This window comes from Prosopis cineraria, unplaced genomic scaffold (assembly GCF_029017545.1).
Source record: "Prosopis cineraria cultivar Desert tree isolate PC_DT_omini unplaced genomic scaffold, ASM2901754v1 PC4, whole genome shotgun sequence".
NCBI classification, from domain to species: domain Eukaryota; kingdom Viridiplantae; phylum Streptophyta; class Magnoliopsida; order Fabales; family Fabaceae; genus Prosopis; species Prosopis cineraria.
In genome coordinates this window covers 33934770-33942516 of record NW_026555335.1, presented here as the reverse complement: position 1 = coordinate 33942516, position 7747 = coordinate 33934770, and positions in this window count along the sequence as shown.

The window sequence follows — 7747 nt, the reverse complement described above, 5'->3', positions numbered from 1 at the left end:
AAGAAAGTTGAACCATAATAGGATTATATTCAGCATCTAACCCAACTAAAATCTATAAATACAGATCTGATTAGGAAATAGGACTTCTAAAAGTGAGAGATTCTCAAAAATAGTCCTCATCTTAGATAAATAAGCTTCCATATGCATCACAACCTTCCTAGTATGTTGCAACTCAGTTCTTAATATTAGAACTCTTGGCTTATTATGTGCTCCTGCAATCTCACGAGTAGTACGCCATAAACTAGCAGCAGTAGAAACTTGGGTCATTTGAGAAGAAATCTCAACATACATAGTATTTAGAAGCACCCAAACACCAATTGATCAGTAGAAACCCAGTCTTTAAAAGATAGATTCAGCTTTAACCCTTTTTAGTAAGAAACTGTGAGGGACAAGGCATTGTGCCATTCAAGAAACCCTCCAGCTTGTATCCCTTGATAATAGGGTGCATATGGGTCTGCCATAAAGGAAAGTTTGTTTTGTCCAACTTGACAAAACAATGTTAGGAAAAAAGAGGGGATACTAAGGAGTTTTTTGAAAGGTTGGAGGCAAATATGAGAGAATTGTTGGAAGGTAGGGTAGAAAGGGTCTTGTCAGCCATGGCAGCTTTAATACCAAGACAAGATTATATTAAGAAGGAAAGTGTATAAAATCGGTGCACACTGCTCTAGGTATTTTATTCCTTATATAGAGTCAAGACAAACCTTAGGTTGGAATATAAGTATACGCGTACAGAGAAATAAACAAAACAAAAGCCCATTCTAATATTTACAAGTTGGGCTTCGATTATTATTGGGCTTGAATGAGACAAAAACTTTAACAGTCAGCATCAGTGCTTTGATCCCAAACAATGCTAAAATATTAGTGCTGAACGATTATAGCAATTTGAGGGCTGCGAATTGGACCTGGATGACGATATCAAAACATTCCCTATTAACAACAGCATTTGGCGCCAAATGATGAAGTTAGACAAATCAAAGATGGTGATTAAAGACCAATCTCGAATAGCGGCAATAAATCAACACGGCTTAGATGCTACAGACCAATAATGGACAGTGGTAGTGGACCGATACCAGATGATAGCACTAGATAAGTATTGAATGACGACGATGGCAAACTGACATCATACAGAAGAGAAAGGTCACCCCAATAGACGTTGATGATCCTGTACTGGTCGTCACCAGTAATTTGGTCCCAGTCAAAGCTGGCCGTCTAGTACCCATCATCCCCAGCTGTCCAGTCCCAATCGACGCCAGCATTCCAATCCCAGTTGTTTCTTGTGGTCTCAATGGATGTCAGTCTGAGGTAGTGATGTCAAATTTGAGAAGGTAGTGATGTCAATGAACAAACACGAAGGAAGAGAGAAGCTTCCATTAAAATTTAAAATAATAAGGATATAATAAGGATTTAGTCAGGAATTAAAATTACAAAGGGATTGAAATGGATCCAAATCCAAATCCACATATTTTTAATTTCCCAAACAATAGATTTGATTCAAATTCAAATCTAAATCCATCTAAACATAACAAAATAAAGTTATTAAAACACAAATATATATATATATATATATATGATAGGCTGGTATTTTTTTAATTTGTATTTTAATTCAAAATGATGTCATTTTAAACTCAATATATGAGAGGAAAACAAAATATAAAATCTCACTTGATCGACCTACCCAAAGCTCTTGAAAAATCAACTAAGGACTAGTTTATATCGTGGATTAAGTTTTAACTCCGAGCTGGGTGCTAAGCTAAGTTACACTCCCTCCTTTAAAAAATATAAGGTATTTTTTGAAGGGTTAAATATTAAAAAATGTAAGATATTTTTATTCTTTTAAGATGTAATCATTACTTTTTTTTCAAAAATGCCCTTATTAAATAAATCATTTATATTTACTTTAAGGTAAAAAAACTCTATTAAATAAGGATAAATATGAAAAGATAAGGTTAATTTGAAGACAAGTAATTATTTTATTGGAGGATAAAATTTGATTAAAAATGTCTTATATTTTTTAATGAATGTAGTTTATATGTGTCCATGTATAGAAATTATTACTAATATATAAATATATTATGTGGTCAATGAATTGAACAGATCTATAATGATGCTCCACTTGCCAAGTTGCAGTTACCATCCATGGCCTGCAATTTTCATCACAAGATGTGATTCAGATACAACTAATGCGCTATCATATGTACAGATTATATAAATGAACTATAGATGTAGATACAGATGCATATGGAACAATCTGTCTGGGTTGAATTCGACATATACGTCTGTTAATATAAATATATATACAGAGACACCTACACGCAGCCGGATTTGCTCCTCTTTCAACAACGTTGAAAATGACAAGGGTATTGTATATGTCAAATACAAAGCTTTTTTATCTTTTATTTTTGTGTGAGCCCTGCATGCTTTGTATTGTGCAGAGTTTAAGTGTTGTAAGAGTCGTAATACTTTAATGATATATATATATATATATATATATATATAATAAATTTATCTTCTTTTTAATATGCTGCAATTGAGTACTGCGCAATAAAAACACTGCAGGGGATCCAAATTTATAGCATTTATAATTTTCTCTGTGCCTCCAAATTTTTCTTCCTCTTCGCAAGATATATATATCTATTCTGTTCAAGAACTCCACTTTTGAGCTTTAATTTGTACGTGAATCATGTTACTACTGTATTTATTTTCTTGGGAGAAATGGTAAATTAGACTTTAAACTGTATAATATGGTTCTTATTGTTAATAAATATTAACTTTAATAATTAGTTAACAAATATAATTCCTATCATTAACAAAAGTTGTAATATTAATAAAATTTTATTAATCCTTAGTAATTTTTTATTATTGTCTATAATTTTTAGATCATTTTTTGTAATTTTTGAAATTTTCTTTTATACTTTTTTGGTCAATCAAGGGTTAAAGTTAATTTTTATCAATGATAAGAATAATATATATTACACTAAAAATGAACTTAGGGCCCCTAAACGCACTTGGTCCTAGACTTATAGTTTATGAGTCAATTTATCATCTAATCCTATTTTCTTTCTACTGTATTTATTTTCTTCCTGTATCAGTGGGCAAAATATCTATTTTTTTTCCTAACTTTTTAGATTTATAGATTTAAATTGTCGTATATTATTCCGCACCAGAATTTTATACGGGGCTGTAAATGAATAGCGTTAAAGACTGTGGGCAATAGTATTTTTGAAAATACATTAAAAAATTTTTAAAACAAATTATTTTATGTAGAAAATATCAAGCAAAATTAAAAAAAAATATTTTTCACTTTCTTCCATCGGCACTAGCATTCGGCAATCTGCCAATCTCAAATCTGATATCTTTCTCTTCCATCAGCATTGGCCTTCTCTAATGTCTCTCTTCCCTTGTTTCAAGTTTAACTTATTTTCTGTAAATAAGGTTTCTTCCCTACTTATCTTTTCATCACCTGATTTGCATAATAATTTTTGTTCTGTTTTTCTCTTTGTATTTTATAGATGAATATAATTTATATTGTATTTTATATCTCTCTTGATGTCAAAGCACCGGTTTAAGAAGCCAGAGGGATGAGATGCAACGAAAACAATTTAAAAAAAATAAATGATCCTTGTATAAGTTATTGTATTCTTTTTCACTTTTATTAAACATTTTATAAATTTCCCACTTTATATGTCCAATTTACCAACTAACAAAATTGCCTAATGAGTTTTATGATTTTATATATATGTTTGATATGTAATTTTTTTAATACAATTACTCTTTATTCATAGGATGAGTTGGGTAGAATCACATCGATAGCAAATTTTTCTCTGAGTATTTAACACAGCTGCATATATAATGATATTATGAAGAAATTAAATAAGGAGCCCAAAATAATTGTTTAATTTAAGGGTCTGTTTTAGATTATATAATATGGTTTTTGTTTTGTTTTTTTTTTTTCCTTTTAATATACACGTACATATGTTTGATTGAAGTATTTTATATTTTTTCTTGTCATGACAAGCTTCCTGGAAAGTGGCTTTGAAACTTAAAAGCAACGGCAGTTCCGTAGTTGTTAAAAAAGTAAAAATATTTTTTTAAAAAAATGTTCATTTTAATTATATTTCAAACATTATATTGCTGTACATTTATGTTATTATGAAACTTATATTGTTGTCCGTACGTGTATTCTTATACAGTTATACTCCCTCCTTTCTTTGCTTGTCAATTTTGGAAAAAATATTTTTATTTGTCAGTCATTTTAAAATTGTAAGACAATAATAATTATATTTTCAATTATTCTCTTATTTTTACTAGCTTTATAATTCCAAGGCAACTTTTTTTTGATAAAAATTCCGACGCAAGCTTAGTTATATATTATTAAAATAAATTAAGGAGATATTTTGTCATATTAATTAAAATGTATTATACTATTAATAAAAATCAAAGGTTAAAAGACCCTAAACTACAAATTTAGGAAAGTCTGATACTTTAAACTTATTTTTTATGCAATGTTTCTCATCAATTTTTAAATATGGTGCAATCTATTCCCTATCATTTATAAAAAATTAAATTTTACTATTACTTCACTAAAAGATAACAAAAAAGGACCTCAAAATTACTAAAACTTACCAATAAAATTTTCTTATCCTTTTATTAAGTTTTGAAGTCCTTATCTATAATTTTTAGGTTATTACTGTATTTTTTATCATTTTATGTAATTTTTAAAGTACTTTTCCATCATTCCAATCATTTAATAGTCAAAATTAAATCAAATTGTATCATTTTTAAAGTTAAAAGAGAATATTAAATAAAAAATAAGTTTAGGATTCAAAACACTTTTGGACTTATAATTTACGAGTGAATTTGCACTAATACCCAAAATCAAATGCAAAAGTTTAACTAATAAATGCTGTTTTTATCCTTATTATATATATATATATATATATATATAACATTCTTTAAATTGTCAAAAACATTAACTATTTTTTCTATAAATGATCTTTATTTTGATACTCCCTGCCTTACAACTCTTAAGATTTCAATGAATGTTTTCAAGATAAACTTTATTGGCTTATAAAAGATTTTATGATTAAATTTAAGAATATTGATTAATTTTACTGAATTCTTTAATTTATATGAAGTTTCTTCTTCTTTTTTTAATATTCTAATGCATATGAAGTTATTACTTATTAACATTTCTATAATAAGGATCATAGGAGCATCATCAAATACAAGCATGAACTACCGTACTTCTTAAAATTTACTCCCTCTGATCTTTTTTTTATAAGGGACGAATAACCAAATAACTTATATAAATGTTCAAAATGCAACAAATAAGTTTTTTTTAGCACCAAATGCAATAAATAAGTTAAAATACAAAATGTTTTGAAATAATATCCTTATTTATTATGTAGTTGAATGGTGGCTTATAATAGAAAAAATACTTATTACTATTTCTGACATGAAAGCGAAGTTGTTTATAAGGGAAAAACTTAAGGGCTGTTTGAAATTATTTTTATTTTTATTGTTTTGAGAACTAGTATTTTATAAAACATGTTTTGAGAATAAAAAATAAAAATAAGTATTTTTTTTATTTTTTTTCTTGTTCTCCAGAACAAGAATCCCCAAAGCTTGTTTGGTAACCTGTTTGGGGAACAATTTTCAATTTTTTAAAATAAAAAATTAAAAAATTTTGTTTAGTAACGTGTTTTTAAAAAGTATTTTAAAAAATTAAAAAATAAAATATTATTTTAGAGAACTAAAAAATAAAAATAACTTTTAAATATTCTGAAATTATTGTTTTGAAAAATAAGGAAGAATAAGAAAAATACCTATATATTTTCACTATTCTTTTGTTCTCAGAATATGTTTTATAAAATACCAGTTCTCAAAATAATAAAATAAAAGTAGTTTCAAATAGCCTTGAAAGTTGTTTCTATTTTTTTGTTTTCCTAAAAAATATTTTATTTTTTATTCTTTAAAATACTTTTTGAAATTAAAACATGTTACCAAATAAATTTTTTTATTCTTTTATTCTGAACAACATAAAACTATTTTCAAAATAAATTGCCAAGCAAGCCCTTATATAGTTACTGTGTTTTTTTTTAATTAAAATCATGACATATGGAGCGTTTAAAAATTATTTATTCTATAATAAATTTTTGTTATTAGTTTTATTAACATTAAGATCCACTTATTATAATTTAATTGAATATAAATATATTAAATCTATAAGACTGAATACATAAATCTTATCCCTCTTATAAATAAGATTAAAAAAAAATTTTTACACAATATCTTTTATGAAAAGGACTAGAGGGAGTAATTATCCCCAATAATCCCCAACGCATTAGTGGCATAGTGCAATCCATCTATTTTTTTTTTTTGAGAGAAAAAAGTTTAAATAAGTAATTGAATACTGATACTTACCAAAATTAAGACATGTCTTCAAACTTAAAAAATATTTACAGAAATACTTGTATATTGGCTACTAATAAAATTTTCACATTGGTAATGAAATTTGTTCCTATGACATCGTGGATTATAAGCCAAACATTTCTCAACTGGACCAACTTTTGCTGTTGGTTTAATCCATCTTGTTATTGGTTTGGATTTAATTAAGTTAATGACAAATGATTATAATTAACCTTCTGTCCATGGAATCTCTTTCCACTTAATCAAGTAATTGAGTAATAATAATAATAATGGAATCCGTAAATCCTAATTTTCACGGCAGGCCATATTATATTTACAAGTCAAGTTACCTTTTGGTTTAATAATATTCCTTTCTTTGTTTTCTTGAAGTGGCTAGAAACAGTCATGTTCATTATCTTTGGGGGCAAAATCAAGTTCTATACCATAGATATCCTAATTAAGCATAATGGTCAAAATACAAAGAATTTTCTCATCAACTCATGAGACTGTACAATTTACCATTTCTAACTTTAAAAGTTGATAAAAATTTCGTAAAAATTTAAACTTTTTTTATAAATATATATTTATAACTCTTACATATTTTTGTCTGTTTACGAAACCTTAATTAACCTATTCATGTCATGTGGATGACGAGTGACAGAAAAATATATTAATCCCAAGTGTTAAATAATTAAAGTGATCTAACAAGTGATTATGAGAACTTGAAAGAAAAAGGCAATGGGAGTTGTACATCAAAGATGAAACAATACTAAAATAATTATGATGTAATTAGTCAACTTACAGAAAATTAAATTAATATATAAATAAGGTACTAAATTGACCCTTAAATTGAGGAAGTGATTGAGATTTTGGGACTAAATTGTAGCATATGCATGGCTGACAAATTAATTGATTAATTAATCAATCAGATTATCTCTAATTAAAACAATGGAAGGGTCCAGAAGGAATATTAATATTGCCACTCTTTGTCTTCTACTGATTCATTTATTATTGCTTGTATTTGTCTAGTATTTGAATTTTGTTAAATGTTACTTTTAACTGTCAAGCTATATCAGTACCTAATTAGATATTAGCCTCGTTGGCAAAATTCAATCTGATTAGTTTTTCTTAAAAAACGATTAAATTCATTTCAGATGGCCTCCGGTTATCTCTTTGTATGTTTCTGATATGTCAACGCGGCTTCTTCATTTTGAGTTGCATATCTATTATATTTATTTTTAAATATATGTTATATTTATAAATAATATCCAAAATTTAATTGGCGTCAGAATTGAGACTGGTCAAGTGGCAAATAAGGGTCTCGAAGAGAGGGAACCAA